This window comes from Cherax quadricarinatus, chromosome 1 (genome assembly GCF_038502225.1).
Source record: "Cherax quadricarinatus isolate ZL_2023a chromosome 1, ASM3850222v1, whole genome shotgun sequence".
NCBI lineage: Eukaryota > Metazoa > Arthropoda > Malacostraca > Decapoda > Parastacidae > Cherax > Cherax quadricarinatus.
Window position 1 is genome coordinate 57,711,595 of NC_091292.1, and position 23,816 is coordinate 57,735,410.

Genomic DNA, 23,816 nt, shown 5'->3' on the forward strand with positions numbered 1-23,816 from the left:
TCAGGCTCAGTTCAGGGAACCGAAGCACAAATCCAATTTCCCTAGATCAAGAGCCCCTCACCAGCGTCAAGGAACCTCCATTGAGGGAGAGAGAGAGAGAGGGGGGGGGCTTGTTACACTTCTGCTAAGTTCCTACTTGTTTTCCTAGATATTTTATGCAGTGTATTGTGTATGCAGTCTATAATAAAATTATTTTATTTCGTTATCTAATGTCTAGAATTTTCTAGTATTCTCATTTGTGCTGGTAAAAGTGCAAGCAAAACATTTTACAAGAGTTAGTGTTACGGTTGAAAATACGGGAAAGGGCGGGTAGAGGAACGGCCGACAAGTAAACAGTGACTGTCAACGTAATTTACATTTTAACATTGAGGAAAAATGGCACTGTGTGGCTATTTTAGTGAGTTCTTAAAGTCTGTATGGTGTGTGTAGCTATCTAGGAGACTCGTATACTTGTTTTGAAAGGCGTTTATTTAAGAGTAGTGAAGTAAACAGCTCTCACAACTAGCAGTGTCTACATTACATATTTTATGAAGTATATTATTATATGCGCCTTCAGACTAATTCATTGTACAGTTAGTAATTATTCTGTATTATTCGGAGTTATATCGGTGCTAAGTGAAAAACAAATAAGTTACGAGACATTGAATTAGACGCGTGTGCAACAGTAATCTTCTTCAGTCAAGTACAGAGGCGACAGCCAGGAGAATTGGTCAGGTGCATGGTCGGTCATATGAAGGTGGAATATCTCGACGACATTGTAGAAGGTAGGTCCTTCTGGAGGCCATCCCCTTATAATAATAATAATAATAATAATAATATCTTTATTTCTACAAGTATATGTACAAGGTATACAGGCTTAGCCAACATCACTGATATAATACTATATAGCCGCTTATTATGCAGAATATTTCGGGAAAATTAGGTCACTTTTGTCCCTGGATGCGACCCACAGAAGTCGACTAACACCCAGGTACCCATTTTTTTTACTGGTGGGTGAACATAGACAATTAGTGTAAGGTAAGATGGCCAATGTTTCAACCCTCGGGCCACCTTCGCTCATAACTCGTAGTAAGTAGTGAAGTTATAGGAGATATCCTCTGTACCAAGATAACGTTTTGTTGCTGTGTCTGACGGGTATGTCGAAAATGGTATAAAATACCAACAAGTTGTAAGACACATGTGTAAAAGTTGCATATGTGTCTTACTCATCAACATCTCTATTTTATGCAATTTTCGACAAGTTACAATAACTTATACACACAAACACACGTGTGTGTGTGTGTTCGTGTGTGTATACATATATATATATACATATATATGTACATATATATATATATAATATATATATATATATATATATATAATGTATATACATATATATATAATTGATTTTCAAAAAGTTGAGAAAGTAGTATCAAGCAAGTCCATGGTCGACAGGAATATAATTGAATCTTGTTTCATAAAAAGCAGTTTTGACAATAATATGAATATTTCCTTTGATTTATATAAATTAGATCCATTTATAATTAATAGAATTTGGGAAGAATTTAGTAATACACTGGACAAATAACAATTTTTAAATTTTCTTGGGTAGAATAGTTTGTGGGTGAGTTGTGCAAAGGACCTATCCAGTTGGGTCGGCGCGCGTCAGGTGTTTAACCGTTGTGGGATCTGATAGTGAGGTGTTGGCCAGACCCCTTATATAGCTTCCTTGGATGCTTTACATTCATAGTTCCTTGATAATGTGAGTAGTCACGAAAGCGCTTGGAATTTCTCTATTCTTTCAGAGTGGTTGTTTTGCATATATATATATATATATATATATATATATATATATATATATATATATATATATATATATATATATATATATATATATATATATATATATATATATTATATATATAAGGGGTCGGCCAACACCTCACTATCAGTATATATTATATATGTATATATATTATATATATATATATTATATATATATATATATATATATATATATATATATATATATATATATATATATATATATATATATATATATATATATATATATTATATATATATATATATATATATGTATGTATATATTATATATATATATGTATGTATATATTATATATATATGTATGTATATATTATATATATATGTATGTATATATTATATATATATGTATGTATATATTATATATATATGTATGTATATATTATATATATATGTATGTATATATTATATATATGTATGTATATATTATATATATATGTATGTATATATTATATATATATATATGTATATATTATATATATATATGTATATATTATATATATATATATGTATATATTATATATATATATATATATATATGTATATATTATATATATATATATATATATATATGTATATATTATATATATATATATATATTATATATATATGTATATATTATATATATATATATATATATATATATATATATATATATATATATGTGTGTGTGTGTGTGTATATACATATATGTATATATATATATATATATATATATATATATATATATATATATATATATATATATATATATATATATATATAATATAGGAATACAGAAATAGAGCCAAGTTAACCCATCTGACACAAATTAGAACACAAGAGTGGAGATATACACAAAAATAAAGAAAACATATATATATATATATATGTTTCATGCATTTGTCATGTTTAGATTATTCTTATACATTGTTCATTTATATTGTATGTCACAGTCGTCGCTACCTATTTTTGTTAGTTATCTGCCTATTTGTTATTCAGAAACAGGTGTTCTTTTTATTTGTTGTTATAGCATTAGTTCTTTGGAATTCTGTAGCAATACTAGACCATTATATTTAGGTTTATTTAGAAAATAAAATTTAACAAGGATGAATAGTATATTATGAATAGTAATATTGTTGCAATACAGTTAAGATTCTGATGGTAGATAATGAAGGATCAGTAATGTCAATAAATAAATTAAATGTTCATTCACATCTTTTTCGTTTAAGCGAGTAGTTTATTTTATGAATATTTTTCTTTTAAGCGAGTAGTTTATTTTATGAATATCTCCTTAAGCATATAATATAATTCATGTAACCAGTACCAGTTAAGAGTGAAAGATCTGACTTTATTACAATATATACAAAAGTTTTCATAACTGGTATTATAAAGGTGGTGGAAATTTTTAGAAAATTGTTTATGTCACAGTGCAAAATAAACTTTGCTAGTTAAGGAAAAAAGATCAGATCTTGTGTACATGTTCCCCTCAAGGGAGGTTCCTTGACGCTAGTGAGGGGCTCTTGATCTAGGGAATTGGATCTGTGCTCCAGTTCCCTGAATTGAGCCTGAATACCTTTCGTCCCCCCCCCCCCACACAGGCGCTGCATTATTCGTGGGTTTACCGTTTCCCCATGATTATAATAATTATAAATTGTGTACATGTTTGGATAAAGTGATTACATAATTGCATCAAAATTAAATATTTGTTATTGTTTTTGTTTTGCTGTTTTTGTTTTTTGTTGCTGTCGTTATTGCGTATGCTGCTGTTGTTTTTATATAATAATCCGCTCCTTACTATCAACTTCCGCGTTATTAGTACTTCAAGTAACCAATAACCGTCTCACTCCACCCATACCCGTCTTTCTTCACCAGCTTTCCATCACTCAATTTTCATCACTTCACCAGTTGGTTTGGACCCTTTGATTCAGCTGGCGTACATTATCTCGTGATAAACACAATTCTTGTCGGGATGGCCATCAAGTGTAGGCAAAATAAATACTGCAACGGGAGGAACAGAATGGCACACCCGTCTCCGCTTGCCTGACAAAAAATGAGCTGTAAATATCCGATGTTTCTTGTTCGCACATTTCACGTGTTGGGGTGTAGTTCTGGTGATAATGGTGGTGAGGTGAAAAGATAAATGAAGAAGTAATGTAGAGGAGAAGCGGTGGAGAGGAGAGAGGAGCTGTGTTGATGGTGATGGTTCTAGCTGTGTTGATGGTGATGGTTCTGGAGGAAAGGGAAACGTGCTAGGTTGGTGTAAGTTTGGTGATGGTAAGTGTTAGTGAGAGAGGTGCTGGGCCGTGTAATGGTGATGGTAGTGGAGAAGTGGGAAATGTGGTGGAGTGATGCATGAGGAAGTGATGGGTAGGAGGAGATGTTGGGAAGTTTTGAGCTGCGGCAATTCTAAATTACTTATTAGCCTAGATAATTAAACTTCGTTAGTTTCATAAAGATCAGCTCTTTATATCCCTCTGGAAGCATATGACACATGAAATTAATATGTGACCATATTGCATGAGTTTCACGTACAAAACAAAGGAAATAGTATTTTTAGTAAAGTATTAAATATCTTCACAACACACATTTCTTCCAAAATTTTAACGACGGAAAGGTTTCGCTTCTTCCGCCTCTGGGAGTTGTTGAATTACAGCTTCCGGATCTCCTGATATCTTAGGCGTTTTCATTGATCTCAAAATTTAGCCATAATTGACAAGTTTGAACTGCAGCTTTTGGACCTTTTGAAGACATCTTCACAATGCCATGTCCAGTTGATCTTAAATCGTAAAGTGATTGACAGGGTTGAGTTGTAGCTCACGGGCCTCTGTAGTTTGTTCAGCTACAATTCCGGGTCATATTAGTGATACACCTATCTGTGGTCCAGAATCTGAACTCCGGCTTTAAGGCTTAACACATTAATCTCAATCCTTGGGCTTCAAAGGGTTAACATCTAGACCTAGGGTGGGCAGACCTGTCACCAGGTGCCACAAATGGCGTATTGGCCATGAAAGTGTGGCGAATTTGAGTTTGCCATATTTTGGCTCTCTTAATAAAATATTGCAAAACTATTATGACAGCGTGTGCTGGTTGCAACTTGACGTGTACGGTGTGGAACGCATGATAATCTGGCAGAATTCTTCAGTCACAGAGATGTGGGAATATATCCCAATAAATCACTTCAGGAAACGGGTGAGGCTTGAACCCACGTCAAGTGTGTCCTAAAACTCTCAGGCCAGTGCAGTGATTTGTTTGTAATCGTACTGTTACGATTTCGTTAGTCGTATTGTGATAAGGATCTTCCAACTTTGAAATTAGGCATTTCGAAATTGTTTATCTTTGGATCATCGGCAGTGGGTGTTCGAAATTGTTGCTCATCTTTGGATGAACGGAAGTGGGTGAATCGACGGTTTTAACAAAGGGGGATTCGTCGAGTCGGAATGCTTATCTGGAATTGTTGATGTCAGGTTATAGGCGGAGCTGAGATGCTCCTTGAGTTCAGATATTCAGCCAACATTTTTGCAACATAATAAGCAAAACAATTGTCAAATTTTGCATTACATTTTCTATTATATTTTTAAACATAATTTTTGTTTGTTTGCTTCTAAGACAGTCAAGAGAATGGTCAGAATTTACTCATTTTGAATTAGCTTATTTATACAGTTTGATTTTTTAAGTTTTCATCTAAGCAGCCCAGTTTCTCTCTTTTTTTTTTTTTTTGGTATGGTATGGCGAATTTCATTTTTGATTCACCACGTTTGTGGCTACATTTAATAATAAGTAGCCTTCTTACGTCGTAAGCCCTTAGAAGGTGTTGAGCTACAGCTCTTAGCCCTCTCTGTGTTGTTCAGCTTCACCTGCGTCTCTTGAGAGTGCTGAGTTACAGTTTCTGGGCCTCATCAGGGTTTTGAGCTACAGGTTAGGTTAGGTAAGATTATTCAGGAAACAGGACAGTTGTTTCCTGACGCGTGTCTTAGTTATATGATGACCCGTCACTGGCAGAGGTGAACTTAGTAGCACACGCCATACAAGTTAGGTAAGGATGCAAGTGGTCTAACTAATGACACTTGAAATATTTTTACTGGAAAAAGAGACATATGGCTTCGCATCCAGAGGCCTCTACCAAAATTTTATGTTGAGAGGAGAGTTTCGTCGTCGAACGTGAACTCTGATAAATCAGTTTTCACGAAAACAAACATATATCCAACCCATTAGTCTTAATTATAAAATAACCGCACCCAGACTCTAACTGCCGTTTCACACTACTGTAATAGCCCCGGCCTGACCCGGAATGTAGCATATATGAGCTTATTGCCCTCTAGAAATTCTGGCTCAGTGACTTGGGAGTGGCAGACGGAAGTGCCTTCCAAATCACGGATGTACAGTACCAGCGCCAACCACTCACCACTGAACCAGGTAAAGAATTCTGTTGCAATTTTTTGTTTTGTCAGTGTGAAAAATTCACGACAAAGGAGTCTGTCATGCCGACAGAAAAAAAATCTGCCCAACACTACCCAGGACAGAGATAATATCAGCATTCCTGACAGCACTGCCTGTAGAGAAAAAGCCCGATTTTAGGATACCTGCTGAGTCAGTGTGTAAAACGAAGGGCGCGGGGGGTGCTGAATCGGTGTGAGGGCAGCCTTAATAACCCGTTTCTCAGCAGAGGTTGATTATAATCCGTTGCCATGACCTAGGTAACTCTAGGACAACGTAAGGGTCGTCAGGAGGAATAGATAGTCAAAGTATTACGGCAGAAAGTGAGAAAATGGGAAGTTCGGTTGGGTAAATATGTCACTGCCCAACCATTAGTTCAAGGACTCCCAGAAAATGTAACACTGAATGCCAACTTTCCCATGGACTGCCCCTTCCCCCACTCTAGTAGGCTGATTGACACCCACCCAGAGAGGGACAACAATTCTATCATATGACTGAAACGAATCTTGTTAAACATTTTGCTCTTAGGATTACTCGTCTTTTCTTTCCGTCTCATAAACACGCAAGATGAGAAATAAGCTCACAGATATCTATTTATAATAAGTATACATTAAGTTTGACTCTTTAGTGGGTTTCTCACTAGTTCTCAGTTATGCAATATTTTCCTTTCAGCTTAGGTCAGATCTCGAGAGCTTGTTGTTAGCTTAGCCAAGGTCGCCTCTTGAGAGTGAGAGTACAACTTGAGGTGTAAACAGCATCTGGACAAGATTAAGACACATGTGCAACATCTGGGTATCTTTATTGTAGACGTTTCGCCATCCAGTGGCTTTATCAATACAAATTCTAGGACATAACTTGAAGACAGTAGAACTATGTACAGAAGATGAGGTAATCAGTCCCTCAACCTAGGAGTAGGTGCGAAGAGCACCATAGTCGTGGAGATTCTGAAGCAGAAGGAAGGAGCCTGGCGCTTATATAGTAACGTCAGGTGTAGCAGACGAGGGCATATTCACTGGTAGGCGGGATTCCCCAGTGGAAGTAGGTCCTTCCCTTGCCCTCGTCTGCTACACCTGACGTTACTATATAACGTCTACAATAAAGATACCCAGATGTTGCACATGTGTCTTAATCTCATCTTGTCGGTATTATATACCATTCGTACACAGCATCTGGACAAATCATTGAGAATACCGGGAGTTGTATGCCTCCAGTCGCTAATGCTGGATCTACAGGCATCCTCCAGTCTTCTACCATCAACTGGCCGCTAGATAAGTCATCAGGAACGTCAGTTTGACGGTTTAATCATCAGGAGCTGCGGACCACCACTACAATGTAATTGCTGAAGAGCACAGTGATCTCAAGCACAGACCCTTCCTAAATACACCAGATTAAGGTTAAGCCCCAATATGTAGGCCAAATGAGGGAAGGGGGGGGGAAGTTTGCTGGGTTAAGCCGCTCTAATTTCTCAACCACAGTCACGTGACCCAGTGTTGGGAAGTCCAGAGCTAAGGCGAGGCTTAAAAGACAAAAATGGTGAAAATAATGAACAGAAGAGCCATGGAAGACGTGAAGACTCGTAAAATGCTAAGAGAACTTGATTAGAGCTGATAATACTAGACTGCTCGAAAGGGGCGGAAACGAGCATATTGTTAGAGGTTAGATACAAATAAGCCATAGGGATGTTAGGAAATATATCTTCAGCCTCAAGGGGATCTGGAAGTGGAATTATCTGGTAGAGGCAGACTCCTTGCCCAGCTTTAGGAATACGTTGATAGTGTGTGCTATCAGGGTAGGAGGAAGTCAGAACTGGCTGTGGTCAGTTTGCGGTGGAGCCACAACCCTAGCAGCTACAAATAAGCAAATACAAATAGTTACACAGGCACGCACGCACCCATGCACGCACGCGTGCACATAAGCACGCATGTAAACACATGCATACACTCGCACACGATCGCGCCAAACCCATCTTGAGTACACGGCACCAGTATGAAGCCCACACCTGAAGAAGCATGTTAAGAACGTGCAGAAGTATGCAGCGAGACAAGTTCCAGAGTTAAGGGGTATTTCTTCAGCCTCAGAGAGGTTGGGAAGTTGGACGACCTTAGGCCACGAGCTAGGACTCGACTCTTGCAATCACATATAGGAGATCACGTATAGGAACGCACGCACGCAAGCACGCACACAAGCACGCACACACATACATACATACAAACACACATACAAACACACACACACAAACATACACACACACACACACACACACACACACACACACACACACACACACACAAACATACACACACACACACACACACACACACACACACACACACACACACACACACACACACACACACACACACACACACACACACACCAACCAGGAGGAAGACAACAGTCAAAGACCAGGTGATCAGGCTGAGGACAGGTGGGGAACTCAAAAGAAACGATCACGAGGTATGTGAGGAGCTCAACAGGAGATTTAAGGTAGTATTTACAGTAGAGACAGGAAGGGTTCTGGCAAGATAGCACAGAGGGGAACATCAACAGGGAATATACCAACAAGTGTTGGATGACATACAAACAACGGAGGAGGTGCAGAAGCTGCTAAGTGACCTTGATACCTCAAAGGCGATGAGACTGGACAACATCTCCCCGTGGGTCCTTAGAGAAGGAGCAGAGACGCTGTGTGTGCGTGGGCAAATACCCGAGGTATGGAAGACGGCAAATGTAGTCCCCATTTTTAAGAAAGGAGACAGAATCGAGGCACTAAACTACAAACCATGGTCTCTGGCGTGTATAGTATGCAGAGTCATGGAGAAGATTATCAGGAGGAGAGTGGTTTGTCACCTGGAACGGAAGATTATAAACGACAACCAGCATGGATTCATGTTAGTTAGTTTAATATGTTTATTATGCACCCCATACCCATCCTGTGGGCGGTAGTCAAAAGATTACAGAGGTACATAATGGGTCCAGGGACTGGGCCTCAAAGTTTTGATAGCTGAGCAAGTTACAGAGGTAATGAATTCACAATTTACAAAGGTAATGAACTCACAATTTACAAAGGTAATGAACTCCGGGTAGGTCTAGTCACAATCATGACAAGTTACAAAGGTATTTACAGATTACAGAGGTACATAATGGGTCCAGGGACTGGGCCCCAAAGTTTTGATGGCTGAACTAGGTACAAGATAATGAACTCACAAGTTACAAAGGTAATGAATACTGTAAGAATGGTTACTTACGTTTATACATGGCTACAATCATGAACAAATTTTAGAGTAATGAGCAATTCACACTTCCACACCCGGTCACAACTGTAGTGAGTTATTAGTGCAAATATTGAGTCACACACACACACACACACACACACACACACACACACACACACACACACACACACACACACACACACACACACACACACACACACACACACATACACACACACACACACACACACACACACACACACACACACACACACACACACACACACGCACGCACACACACATTCAGGACCCTGTACACCGTGTATGTTAGGCCCATATTGGAGTATGCGGCACCAGTTTGGAACCCATACCTAGCCAAGCACGTAAAGAAACTAGAGAAAGTGCAAAGGTTTGCAACAAGACTAGTCCCAGAGCTAAGAGGTATGTCCTACGAGGAGAGGTTAAGGGAAATCAACCTGACGACACTGGAGGACAGGAGAGATAGGGGGGACATGATAACGACATACAAAATACTGAGAGGAATTGACAAGGTGGACAAAGACAGGATGTTCCAGAGATTGGACACAGTAACAAGGGGACACAGTTGGAAGCTGAAGACACAGATGAATCACAGGGATGTTAGGAAGTATTTCTTCAGCCACAGAGTAGTCAGTAAGTGGAATAGTTTGGGAAGCGATGTAGTGGAGGCAGGATCCATACATAGCTTTAAGCAGAGGTATGATAAAGCTCACGGCTCAGGGAGAGTGACCTAGTAGCGATCAGTGAAGGGGCGGGGCCAGGAGCTCGGACTCGACCCCCGCAACCTCAACTAGGTGAGTACAACTAGGTGAGTACACACACACACACATACAAATTCATACACACACACACACACATACAAATTCATACACACACACACATACAAATTCATACACACACACACACATAAACACACACACATACACAAACTCATACACACACGCACACACTCATACACACACACATACACACACACATACACACACACACACACACACACACACACACACACACACACACACACTCAAACACATACACACGCACACACAAACACACACACACACACCTGGAGTTTTATAACAAGGTAACAGAAGTAAGACACGAGAGAGAGGGGTAGGTTGATTCCATTTTCCTGGACTGCAGGAAGGCCTTCGACACAGTTCCTCACAAGAGATGAGTGCAGAAGCTGGAGGATCAGGCGCGTATAACAGGAAGGGCACTGCAATGGATCAGAGAATACCTGGCAGGGAGGCAACAACGAGTCATGGTACGTGAAGAGGTATCACAGTAGGCGCCTGTGACGAGCGGGGTCCCACAGGGACCAGTGCTATTTTTGAAATATGTGAATGACATGATGGAAGGGATAGACTCTGAAGTGTCCCTGTTCGCAGATGATCTGAAGTTAATGAGAAGAATTAAATCAGATGAGGATCAGGCAGTACTACAAAGAGACCTGGACAGGCTGGACACGTTGTCCAGCAACTGGCTTTCGAATTCATCCCTGAAAAATGCAAAGCCATGAAAATTGGGGAAGGGCAAAGAAGACCGCAGACAGAGTATAGGCTAGGTGGACAAAGACTGCAAACCTCACTCGAGGAGAAAGATCTTGGGGTGACCATAACACCGAACACGTCTCCGGAGGCACACATCAACCAGATATCTGCTGCATCATATGGACGCCTGGCAAACCTGAGAATAGCGTTCCGATACCTTAGTAAGGAATCGTTCAAGACACTGTACACTGTACGTCAGGCCCATACTGGAGTATGCAGCACCAGTTTGGAACCCACACCTGGTCAAGCACGTCCAGAAGTAAGAAAAAGTACAAAGGTTTGCAACAAGGCTAGTTCCGGAGCTCAGGGGAATGTCCTACGATGACAGGTTGAGGGAAATCGGACTGACTACACTGGAGGACAGGAGGATTAGGGGAGACATGATAACGACATACAAAATACTGTGTGGAATAGATAAGGTGGACAAAGACAGGATGTTCCAGAGAGGGGACACAGAAACAAGGGGTCACAATTGGAAGCTGAAGACTCAGACGAGTCACAGTCATATAGTCGTCAGGAAGTGGAATAGCTTAGCAAGTGATGTAGTGGAGGCAGGAATCATACATGGCTTTAAGACGAGGTATGACAAAGCGCAGGAAGCAGAGAGAGAGGACCTAGTAGCGATCAGTGAAGAGACGGGGCCAGGAGCTGAGTCTCGACCCCTGCAACCACAATTAGGTGAGTATGCACGTGTGTGTGTGAGTGAGTGAGCGAGCAATTACCTATTTGTTATTACTCGAGTTTGTAGGTGTCTGAGTTTTAATTATTATTATTATTATAATCAAGGGGGAAGCGCTAAACCCGGAGGATTATACAGCGCCTGGGGGGGGATGTGGAAGGCATTCAGGCTTAATTCGGGGAACTGGAGCACATATCCAATTCCCTAAATCAAGAGCCCCTCACCAACATCAAGGAACCTTCCTTGAGGGGTCTGAGTTTTAAGCTTTCGATCCTTCCTGTTGTTTTGACTGGGTTGGCTGAGATTTTCTGACGTTGTTTTGACTGCGTTAGCTGACATTGTCTGACGTTGTTTTGATTGTATTGGCTGAGATTGTCTGACGTTGTTTTGATTGTATTGGCTGAGATTGTCTGACGTTGTTTTGACTGTGTTGGCTGACATTGTCTGACGTTGTTTTGACTGTGTTGGCTGACATTGTCTGACGTTGTTTTGACTGTGTCGGCTGACATTGTCTGACGTTGTTTTGACTGTGTTGGCTGACATTGTCTGACGTTGTTTTGACTGTGTTGGCTAACATTGTCTGACGTTGTTTTGACTTTGTTGGCTGACATTGTCTGACGTTGTTTTGACTGTGTTGGCTGACATTGTCTGACGTTGTTTTGATTTTGTTGGCTGACATTGTCTGACGTTGTTTTGACTGTGTTGGCTGACATTGTCTGACGTTGTTTTGACTGTGTTGGCTAACATTGTCTGACATTGTTTTGACTGTGTTGGCTGACATTATCTGACGTTGTTTTGATTGTGTTGGCTGACATTGTCTGACGTTGTTTTGACTGTGTTGGCTGACATTGTCTGTCGTTGTTTTGACTGTGTTGGCTGACATTGTCGTTGTTTTGATTGTGTTGGCTGACATTGTCTGTCGTTGTTTTGATTGTGTTGGCTGACATTGTCTGATGTTGTTTTGACTGTGTTGGCTGACATTGTCTGTCGTTGTTTTGACTGTGTTGGCTGACATTGTCTGACGTTGTTTTGACTTTGTTGGCTGACATTGTCTGACGTTGTTTTGACTGTGTTGGCTGACATTGTCTGACGTTGTTTTGATTGTGTTGGCTGACATTGTCTGACGTTGTTTTGACTTTGTTGGCTGACATTGTCTGACGTTGTTTTGACTTTGTTGGCTGACATTGTCTGACGTTGTTTTGACTGTGTTGGCTGACATTGTCTGACGTTTTGACTTTGTTGGCTGACATTGACGTTGTTTTGATTGTGTTGGCTGACATTGTCTGACGTTGTTTTGACTTTGTTGGCTGACATTGTCTGACGTTGTTTTGACTGTGTTGGCTGACATTGTCTGACGTTGTTTTGACTTTGTTGGCTGACATTGTCTGACGTTGTTTTGACTGTGTTGGCTGACATTGTCTGACGTTGTTTTGACTTTGTTGGCTAACATTGTCTGACATTGTTTTGACTGTGTTGGCTGACATTATCTGACGTTGTTTTGATTGTGTTGGCTGACATTGTCTGACGTTGTTTTGACTGTGTTGGCTGACATTGTTTGACGTTGTTTTGACTGTGTTGGCTGACATTGTCTGACGTTGTTTTGACTGTGTTGGCTGACATTGTCTGACGTTGTTTTGACTGTGTTGGCTGACACTGACGTCGCCGTATATCACTAATAAGCTATGCCATGTTTGTGGTACTTATGTGTGTGTCTCTATTTCCACTTATCCCTTCGTCTCTCGAGTCCCATCGTTGTCACCTTTGTCATCTCTGGTTAGCATCGTTGTCATCTCTAGTTAGCATTGTCATCTCTAGTTATCGTTATCATTTCTGCCTGTCATCGTTTCATCTCAACTTGTCATGGTTGTCATCTCTAGTTGTCATCGTCGTCATCTCTAGTTGTCACCTAATTTAAGTGTTATCTCCAGAAAGGTTGTGTCTGTCTTTGTACATTCTCATAATTAGGTTACCATATGTTAGCTGTGTATCACCTATCACTACGTCTGCTTTCTCGCAAGCGCACGAGAGAGAGAGAGAGAGAGAGAGAGAGAGAGAGAGAGAGAGAGAGAGAGAGAGAGAGAGAGAGAGAGAGAGAGAGAGAATGCATGCCTTTGCATGTACTTAGGCACATTAATGCAACAACCTTCATCAGAAAGGCATTTCCCTCCAACACAGTTACCTCCAACGACACCACCAGCACTAGCGGCGCCTCCACCGTTCCCACCAGCACCACCACAACTGTCACTACCAGCATCACCACAACTGTCACTACCAGCACCACCACAACTGTCACTACCAACACCACCACAGCTGTCACTACCAACACCACCACAACTGTCACTACCAGCACCCCCACCACCGTCACTACCATCACCACTACCACCGTCATCAGCGCCGCCTCCACCGCTACCACCATCGCCATCACAACCAACACCATCACCACTATCATCACCGCAAGCGTCACACACATACATGACAACTATTTCCTACTGAGATAAGCTGTACATACCTCACTGGTGCCTCCCCACACACCTGACATGCCTCCCCACACACCTGATTGGTGCCTCCCCACACACCTGACTGGTGCCTCCCCATACACCTGACTGGTGCCTCCCCCAAACACCTGGTGCCGCCCCCACACACCTGACTGGTGCTTCCCCCACACACCTGACTGGTGCCTCCCCCACACACCTGACTGGTGTCTCCCCCACACACCTGACTGGTGCCTCCCCCACACACCTGACTGGTGCCTCCCCCACACACCTGACTGGTGCTTCCCCCAAACACCTGACTGGTGCCTACCCCACACACCTGACTGGTGCCTCCCCCACACACCTGACTGGTGCTTCCCCCACACACCTGACTGGTGCCTCCCCCACACACCTGACTGGTGCCTCCCCCACACACCTGACTGGTGCGTCCCCCACACACCTGACTGGTGCCTCCCCCACACACCTGACTGGTGCCTCCCCCACACACCTGACTGGTGTCTCCCCCACACACCTGACTGGTGCCTCCCCCACACTCCTGACTGGTGCCTCCCGGCACACCAACCTCTCACATTTCCTCCAGTTTAAAACACTGAATGGATACTTATTCAAGTTTCACCGAAGACCAGGATATTAAAGAAACTGCTGAGACAAGCAAATCTTATAATATATATATATATATATATATATATATATATATATATATATATATATATATATATATATATATATATAAGAGTATTATTCTGGCAGGAAGATAAATTAGGAAATTTCTCAGACATGGGATCGTTGCATCAGGGTGTCATTAATATGCGTTGTGGCAAGGACTCAGGTGTCCCTCTTCCAGGAAAATTAATTCAAGCCAATACGGACCCACGAGTGTGTGTGTAAGATGATTTGGAAACGCCTGGGAAATTAATGCGTGTCCGTCCTGAGTCACAGGAAGTTGTAACACCATGTTTTTATGTATACAATACGATTTTTACTTTTGTTTATTATATCCATGGATAGATTCTAAGCCTCTAGTGGGTTATACATGATCTGAACAATACGAGGTGATCAGATTTGATCCAAGGTAGGGGAGGGTAGCTTCAGTTTCTTGGTTAATTTTTTTTATGATTTACCTAGCTGGTTTAAATAATGAACTACTTCTTGAAACAACGGAAGGCAGTTTTATAGTTTTTATGATGGGCTTTTAGTACGTTTTAAAAAATATTATATGAATTAATTAAGGTCAACAATCTCTGGGGGGGGGGGGGGGGGGGAAATAAATGGTATAAAATACCGACACAATGGAAATATAAACACATATGCAGTATAATGTGATCCTTTGTTGACAATGTTTCGCCCACATAGTGGGCGTACCTTGAAAAAGCCCACTGTGTGGGCGAAACGTTGTCAATAAAGGATCACATTATACTGCATATGTGTTTATATTTCCAGTCTCTGGGGGGGGGGGTGGCCATTAAGAACATAAGAACATAAGAACGAAGGAACACTGCAGAAGGCCTACTGGCCCATGCGAGGCAGGTCCAAGTCTCCTACCGGCTTAAGCCAATGCACCCAACCTAGTCAGGTCAGGTCACATTGACTTAAGGGAGGAACACGGCAACCGACCTGTTAGCACAAGCTATCAGGTCTAACTCACACCCACCCACATCTACTCATGTATTTATCCAACCTATTTTTAAAGCTACACAACGTTCTGGCCTCTATAACGGTACTTGGGAGTTTGTTCCACTCATCCACAACTCTATTACCAAACCAGTACTTTCCTATATCCTTCCTGAATCTGAATTTTTCCAACTTAAAACCATTGCTGCGAGTCCTGTCTAGGCTAGATATTTTCAGCACACTATTTACATCCCCTTTATTTATTCCTGTCTTCCATTTATACACCTCAATCATATCCCCCCTAATTCTACGTCTTTCTAGAGAGTGCAGTTTCAGGGCCCTTAGTCTATCCTCATAGGGAAGGTTTCTGATACATGGGATCATCTTTGTCATCCTCCTTTGTACATTTTCCAGAGAATTTATATCGGTGCTTCGAAATTAATTAGCAACGTGCTAATTTGCCTGGCAGCATAGAAGGTTGGTCGACAACATTGTATGACAGGATGTTACATCTTGTCATACAGTGTTAGTGTGTTAGGTAAATGGACACTGAAGCAACTAAAGTGACGGTAGGTAGGTAAGACACAAAGGCAACAGTTAGGCAACTTTATTCCGAAACGTTTCGCCTACACAGTAGGCTTCTTCAGTCGAATACAGAAAGTAGGCAGGAACAGTAGAGATGTGAAGACGATGTAATCAGTCCATCACCCTTGAAGTCGTAGAATTTGAGGTTGTCAGTCCCTCAGCCTGGAGAGTTCAGTTCCATAGTCAGGAACTATCTGAAGATCAAGCGACAGTGCGGAGACTTAAATACTGTCGGAAGGAGAGGTGCATAGTAGTAGTAGTAGTAGTGAGAATGTAGCCACTGATAGGTCAGGTCCCTCTCAGATCCAACAGTTCTCACTTGAAAGGGTTGTCCAAGGTGTTTTCTGTACCAAGAGGCCATGTGTTGCAGTGTCTGACAAGATGAACATCAAAATGGCATAAAATACCGACAGGTTGGTAGGTAAGACACATAGGCAACAGTTAGGCAACTTTATTCCGAAACGTTTCGCCTACACAGTAGGCTTCTTCAGTCGAATACAGAAAGTAATAAAGTTGGTAGAATTACCGACAATATGTAAAGTAAAAGGACACAAGTGCAACTAATGTGACATTTATTGTGGCAACGTTTCGCTCTCCAGGAGCTTTATCAAGCCATTACAAACAATACATGGACACAGAGGGTATATAAAGGCTCAGAGTGAGGTGAATACTAGTGAGGTACCAATTCCGATGTTCACTGGTGGTAGTAGTGGTAGTGACAAAAGCAATTAATTCGTACATGAGTAAAAGGATATAAAAGCTATTACTTGGGTAACATAAAAATAGGTTGGACAAATATAAACTGGAATGAGGCAGGTTGTTTCAGTGTTCACTCTCTGTGCTTTGTGTAGTATAACAGGAGAGACTATGTGATGGCAGGGTTTACTGTTTTCAGGAGGATTCTTGCTAAGACTTCGGAGATGGTGAAGCTGCCGTTGTTTTGTTTAATTGTATTCGAAACAGCGATCAGTGCTGATTCAAGGCACTTGCGTGTGCGGAAATTAGTTTCTTTTATCACTAATTGGGCGTCTCTGAATTTCATAAGATGATTGGTGGAATTTCGGTGTTGTACACAGGCGTTGTTTAAGTTGTCGTTCCTACATGCGTATATGTGTTCATTGAGGCGGGTGTCGAGGTTTCTTGCTGTTTCACCTACGTAGATCTTGTCACAGCCTCCACAGGGTATAGTGTAAACTCCTGCATTGACTGGTTCGTGGTGCTTGGGTTTTGTCCTGGTTAGATCCTTTATTGAAGTGGTAGAAGCGATGGCGACTCTGGTGTTAGCTTGTGAAAGTACTTTTGAGACGTTTCGTGCAACCTGGCTGTTGGGAAGAATTATAACTTTGTTGGGAGCGGTGTTGATGCGTGGAGAATTGATGATCTGAAGAGCTCTTTTCTTGCAGTCTTTGATGAAAAAAGAAGAAGGAAATTGTAACTCAGTGAATGTTTGGTGAATGTAAGTACATTCCTCGTCAAGAAACTCAGGACTACAAATTCGGTATGCTCTTAGGAAAAACCCGATGATGATGCCTCTTTTGGTCTTGGTATCTTGACTGGAATAGAAGTGTGTGAGATCATTTTTATTGGTGGGTTTCCGATAAACTTGAAATCTTAGGTTGTTGTCTACTTTGTGAATGAGGACGTCGAGGAAAGGTAGCTTGTCATTGGACTCTTCTTCTAGTGTAAACTGAATCGCTGGTTCAACTGCGTTGAGCCTTGCCTGAAGATCCCGTACATCAAAACGTTTTGGAGTTATTACGAGGACATCGTCCACGTAACGTAACCAAGTGACGCTTGAAGGGATGATGTTGGCGAAGTGTTCGGACTCTAGGTGTTCCATGTATAAGTTGGCTAGGACGGCACTTATTGGGGACCCCATTCCCATGCCGTAGGTTTGTTTGTAGAGCTTGTTATTGAAGGAAAAACAGTTGAAGTTAACACAGAGTTCAATCAAGTCAACAAAATCTCCTCACTCTGAGCCTTTATATACCCTCTGTGTCCATGTATTGTTTGTAATGGCTTGATAAAGCTCCTGGAGAGCGAAACGTTGCCACAATAAATGTCACATTAGGTGCACTTGTGTCCTTTTACTTTACGAATACAGAAAGTAGGCAGGAACAGTAGAGATGTGAAGACGATGTAATCAGTCCATCACCCTTGAAGTCGTAGAATTTGAGGTTGTCAGTCCCTCAGCCTGGAGAGTTCAGTTCCATAGTCAGGAACTATCTGAAGATCAAGCGACAGTGCGGAGACTTAAATACTGTCGGAAGGAGAGGTGCATAGTAGTAGTAGTAGTAGTGAGAATGTAGCCACTGATAGGTCAGGTCCCTCTCAGATCCAACAGTTCTCACTTGAAAGGGTTGTCCAAGGTGTTTTCTGTACCAAGAGGCCATGTGTTGCAGTGTCTGACAAGATGAACATCAAAATGGCATAAAATACCGACAGGTTGGTAGGTAAGACACAAAGGCAACAGTTAGGCAACTTTATTCCGAAACGTTTCGCCTACACAGTAGGCTTCGGAATAAAGTTGCCTAACTGTTTTCTGTACCAAGAGGCCATGTGTTGCAGTGTCTGACAAGATGAACATCAAAATGGCATAAAATACCGACAGGTTGGTAGGTAAGACACAAAGGCAACAGTTAGGCAACTTTATTCCGAAACGTTTCGCCTACACAGTAGGCTTCGGAATAAAGTTGCCTAACTGTTGCCTTTGTGTCTTACCTACCAACCTGTCGGTATTTTATGCCATTTTGATGTTCATCTTGTCAGACACTGCAACACATGGCCTCTTGGTACAGAAAACACCTTGGACAACCCTTTCAAGTGAGAACTGTTGGATCTGAGAGGGACCTGACCTATCAGTGGCTACATTCTCACTACTACTACTACTACTATGCACCTCTCCTTCCGACAGTATTTAAGTCTCCGCACTGTCGCTTGATCTTCAGATAGTTCCTGACTATGGAACTGAACTCTCCAGGCTGAGGGACTGACAACCTCAAATTCTACGACTTCAAGGGTGGTGGACTGATTACATCGTCTTCACATCTCTACTGTTCCTGCCTACTTTCTGTATTCGACTGAAGAAGCCTACTGTGTAGGCGAAACGTTTCGGAATAAAGTTGCCTAACTGTTGCCTTTGTGTCTTACCTACCAACCTGTCGGTATTTTATGCCATTTTGATGTTCAACTAAAGTGACATTTTATTGTGGCAACGTTTCGCTTTCCAGGAGCTTTGGCCGTTACGGCTCGACAGACCTGGAGAGCGAAACGTTGCCACAATAATATGTGCCAAAAATTTTATCGATAATTCTACCATTATTACCAAGGGTGAGTGCGAAATAGTAGCCTGCTAGCCTTTTATTTATCTTAAACTAAGTATTTTCTTATATCTACTATCCTATGTGTTAATACCGTATTTCTTATTCCTTCGGTATTTCCCTGCCAGTCTACGAGGCCTGAACTGAGGCCAGCTGTGACAGATATTCACATCTCTCACAGTTCATAACTAATTCTCTTTGCGTGCTGAGCATTTGACATCTACATCGTGATGTGATATAGTGTTCATCATGATGTAATGTGTTGGGCATTATAATGTGATGGCTGCCATGATGTGATGTGTTGGATATCATGATGTGATGTGTTGGGTGTCATGATGTGATGTTGGGTGTCATGATGTAATGTGTTGGGCGTTATAATGTGTTGGGTATCATGATGTGATATGTTGGGCGTTATAATGTGATGTGTTGGGCATTATAATATGATCTGTTGGTGTCATGATGTGATGTGTTGGGCGTTACGGGATGTGTTGGGTGTCATGATGTGATGTGTTGGGCGTTACGTGATGTGTTGGGCATTATAATATGATCTGTTGAGTGTCATGATGTGATGTGCTGGGCGTTATAATGTAGTATGTTGTGCGTTATGTGATGTGATGGGTGTCATTAAGTGTTGGGCGTCATGATGTGATACGTTGGTCATGATGTAATATGTGGCGTCACGTGGCGTCATGATGTGACGTGTTGGCTATGATATGATGTGCTGGTCGTAATGTAAAATGCTGGTCATGAGGATGTGAAGTGCTGCTCATGAGGATGTGGAGTGCTGGTCATGAGGATGTGAAGTGCTGGTCATCATTCGGAGATCAGAACATTAAATTCAAGCCATAACACCCCTGCTGGAAACGCTCAAGCCTGCCCAAACTTGGCAATGATGTTAGTCTCTAAAATTTTTCCAAAATCTTTTAACCTGGTCTTACGAATTCACTTGAACGGGACCTAAATGGCGGCAAGAATGGCCAAAATGACCATTTTGCGAGTGAGAAATACGTACCATAACTTATGTAAAACTGGGGATATGCACCTCCAACACCCTCAATGATCTGCCTTTCATGACAATGAGGTCGCTGGAGGCCACGAGAGTTCAGCAGAGGTCACCAGGTACTTGCTGTCGCGTGTCAATTCCCGACATCGGGTCATGAGTCGTGCTCTAGAGTTGCTGAAGCTGTGGGAACCCGGAGATCAGATGGCGTGAAGATTTTCCTCGCATGTTTACGATATTTTCTCAACTCAAAACAACCGATCGAACTAACAGGAGCTTATTTTATCGATGATTGTCCGTATTTTAAAATCATTATGCGCATCGCTGTGAAGCCCCCAGAGTAAAATCTATGTTATTTGATGGTAAATGGAGATGGTGAAAGGTGGACGGTGTTGTGCGTTAAGAATTATTGGCGGAAAACCGTCTGTTACAGAGCTTGGTCGCTTATCTTCTATCCATGTTTACGATTCTCTTACTCTTTTCAGGATCGCCGAGATAAGATTTTGTGAAATAAAAAGCCATTCTGTAAAGAATAATAGTATTAAGCATAAACCTGTCGACTTGTTTAATATATGATTTTGTTATTAGTTCCCATCGTTAATAGCACAGCTGATTTTGTTTTAAGACATAATTAGACCAGAATTTTTTTTATTAGTGTTGATGCAAATTATTTTAAATTTATCTGGTTTGGTAAATAGAGTTGTGGATGAGTAGAACAAACTCCCGATGCTAAAACGTTGTGTAGCTTTAAAAATAGGTTAGATAAATACACGAATGGGTGTGGGCGGGGTGTGAGTTGGACCTGACTAGCTTGTGCTACTAGGTCTGATGCGGTGCTCCTTCCTTAAGTGGAAGTGACCTGATTAGGTGGGTCATTGGGCTAATCCGGGGGGACATGAACCTGCTTCGCATGGGTCAGTAGGCCTGCTGCAGTGTTCCTTCTTTCTTATGTTCTTATATATCTGACAATTTTTATGAAGTTTTTTTATCATCTAACATAAAATAGCTCTGACAGATTTATGGAGTTCATTACAGAAAGGTTGACAAGTTAGTTTTTCTTGATGTGTATAATAATATATGTGGCTGGAACAATAAGAGGCTGTCTCCATCGGAAAGGAGAGATGCACTGGCGCTTAGTAAGTCAATGTAAACAACTCTACCTCACCCACGTCTAGTGTTGGGGGTGTAGTGCCCTCAACTCTTCTTCACCCACGTCCAGTGGTGGATGTATCGGGCACTGAACTCTACTGCCCCCACGTCTTGTGAGGAGGCCTCCATATGCAGTGGCGAAGGGAGGGGAGTCTTCTACTTTGCGTTCCCTCACCTTCAGTGGCGGAGAGTAGGGATATCAGCTATGCGCCTCTTCTTGAGGTGTTACTCCCTCCACTCTGCTTCCCTTATTATCCGGTGGTGGGGGAGTGAGTGCTCAACTCTGCGTCCCTCCATGACCAGTGGGAGTGTGAAGTTCTCAACGTTTTTGTCTCAAGCGGGCCGAGTGGTTAACGCACTGGCCTGCGAGTTTTAGGACTCGCCATGGGTTCAAGCCCCACCCGTTCCCTGATTTGGTCCCTAACGTTCACCATTGAACGTTAGGGACGTTAGTGTGTTCTTAATGTCTGGAACTTCTCGAGCATATTACCATGCTTGACTAAATGTAGACACCATGCTGGTGTTGGGTACCTAACGACAGACTTGACATAACTCACGTACGGTCCAAAAGAAATCTTTAAGGTCTTTAAAGGCAGTTTTGAGACTAGCGATGTTATGCAGTTTATTATCACTCTGATGATATCTTTGGTGTGATATCTACCATTACTACTGTAATTCCTTAATTAAGAGTTGCAGTAAACGCGGAAGTAGTTATCGCCAACTGTGTTTAACTAACCAAATTTCGTGATGCTCTGTGCACGCCAGTGCTCCAATAAAGCTCATAATCTATTAACTTCAATCACATAGATGTATACACTTCCACAGCTAAAAATCTGTCGTTCGCGATTGGTCAAGGGTCAAGTCCAAGATCATTGAGGTGTGAAAGGCCTGGATATCCTTCCTTACTTTGTGAAGGCCACACTTAATGCCTAAGCATAATAGAGGCTCTCTTTGCGTTGCAACCCATTATTGTAAATACAAAATCTCAATGTACTATTTGCAGACATAAATAACTAAATAAATACTGGCACCTCGGAAGAAAAGGACTCGAAATTTTGGAGCCAGTCATGTAGTAGGATTTAGGCATCGATGTTTTCTTTGCCTTCGTCACTTTTGAGGATTGATTTTTTAAGCTTTCGCCTAGCCCGCTCGCTTTATCCAACACCTCAAAAACCATTCACCTTTAATAATTAACATCATAATTTATCAGCATCTAAAAGCAATGTTTTGTATATAAATATACATTAGTCTTGCGTTTCTGTGTAATATATATTATGGCCAGGTAATTCAGATTTTACACTTGGCGTAAGTTATCATTTTCAATTCTCCAGGTTAAAGCAGCATTACCTCACAAATACGAGAATAATGACGTTAAAGTAACTCATAAATTTACAACAAGAGGTTTATGGGCCCTCACATGAGTCTTAATAACAGTAAAAAGTAAACAAAATCACACGCTTGCGCATACCGGCTATGATCAAAGAAAAAACTTGAAACCTTGGCTTGGTAACAATTCTGCCATCTCTTCAACAAACGGTCATCCCGAACCTAAATATATTTTATGTTATTGTAAGGACATTACCGGACGGAGGATGGGCTTCAGATTATAGTCTTGGGGCAGTTTTATGTACGTCCTTGATTTAGGATCACAACCGGTTACAAGCACACGGAGGGGATAACCAGACCCAATGTTGACGTCCTCTTGGATGACACTTATTGTTTTCTTTGTTCGACTTTTATTTTTGGTCCTCTTCTTGCGACACTTAGGAAAAAATGTTTTCCTAAATATTTCAGATATTGAATAATTTAACCAGGAAAGTAATAAGATATCTGTTCTCTTTCGGAAAGGTCATAAATTTTTAACACTGCGTAGTTCCGAGGTTCAGATGAGAACGACTAGTGGAAAATAACGGTCAGTATTCTGAGTGACCA

At 41.3% G+C, this 23,816-nt stretch overlaps 1 long non-coding RNA gene across 1 annotated transcript in view; it reads left to right on the forward strand.

Moving 5' to 3' along the window:
- Window positions 1–327: 327 nt before the first annotated feature.
- The window catches only part of LOC138852868 (uncharacterized), a 394,657-nt gene continuing 371,168 nt past the window's right edge, over window positions 328–23,816 (forward strand). The window contains exon 1 of the long non-coding RNA XR_011392143.1: window positions 328–764. This is a non-coding gene — a long non-coding RNA (uncharacterized lncRNA). The remainder of the gene's footprint in view (window positions 765–23,816) is intronic.